Raw genomic sequence first — 630 nt, 5'->3', positions numbered from 1 at the left:
CCCTGAGGGCCCTTGGGAGGCTAATGTTTGAGCAGGACTCCAAGTATAGAGACCCCAGGAAGTGACGTCTCCTCCCTGACCATAGAGCCCAACAGAACTTGGAACCGGTAAGCACGCACCTCATCCTAGAGAAGCCCCTGCCCAGCTGGCTTGGCCGGAGCCCTTGATGAGCAGCGTGTCCTCCTGTGCATCCTGAGGTCCCAAGGCTGCAGCCACAGACATTGTCTGGTCATTTGCCCAGAAGAACCAAAGGTAACACAGGGAGGCCCAGGGCAGCCCAGTCCCAACCCAGCGGCCTCTGGGATCCCACGCGGGAGCCCTGTGTCCCCTCCCTGTGTGTGTGAGAGGGAGGGCTTGTGTCGGGTGGGCCTGCCCCGAGTGGGAGCAGGCTGAGGGGTCAGAGGGCCGGCTATGTTAACCCCCCAGGTGAAGGTAGCAGGAGGGAGTGTGGGGACCTGGGGACCCTCTTGGCCGAGGTTTGTACCCAGTCCTGGGGGTGGTCTCGCTTCTTCCCGGGAGAGGTCTGTGCTTCCCGGGAGAGGTCTGCTTTCTGGGAGCAGAAAGTCCAGGGGCGGGGAAAGCATCATCCTCGTGCGGGCAGGACTCTGAGGCCTGAGGAGGTGGAGGACC

General features: G+C 62.7%; 1 long non-coding RNA gene across 3 annotated transcripts in view; it reads left to right on the top strand.

Annotated features, from left to right (window-relative positions):
* Nucleotides 1-630, top strand: part of LOC105000763 — a 9,496-nt gene that overhangs the window by 5,161 nt on the left and 3,705 nt on the right. For 2 of the 3 annotated variants that reach the window (XR_826783.1, XR_826782.1), the window contains exon 3: nucleotides 86-252. The exons of the other annotated variant lie outside the window; for it this stretch is intronic. This is a non-coding gene — a long non-coding RNA (uncharacterized LOC105000763). The remainder of the gene's footprint in view (nucleotides 1-85; nucleotides 253-630) is intronic. 3 annotated transcript variants of the gene reach the window in all.

The sequence above is a fragment of the Bison bison genome, unplaced genomic scaffold, assembly GCF_000754665.1.
Source record: "Bison bison bison isolate TAMUID 2011002044 unplaced genomic scaffold, Bison_UMD1.0 scf7180017864375, whole genome shotgun sequence".
Taxonomy (NCBI): domain Eukaryota; kingdom Metazoa; phylum Chordata; class Mammalia; order Artiodactyla; family Bovidae; genus Bison; species Bison bison.
The sequence above is the reverse complement of the archived record's forward strand: the minus strand, read 5'-3'. Positions and strand labels throughout refer to the sequence as shown.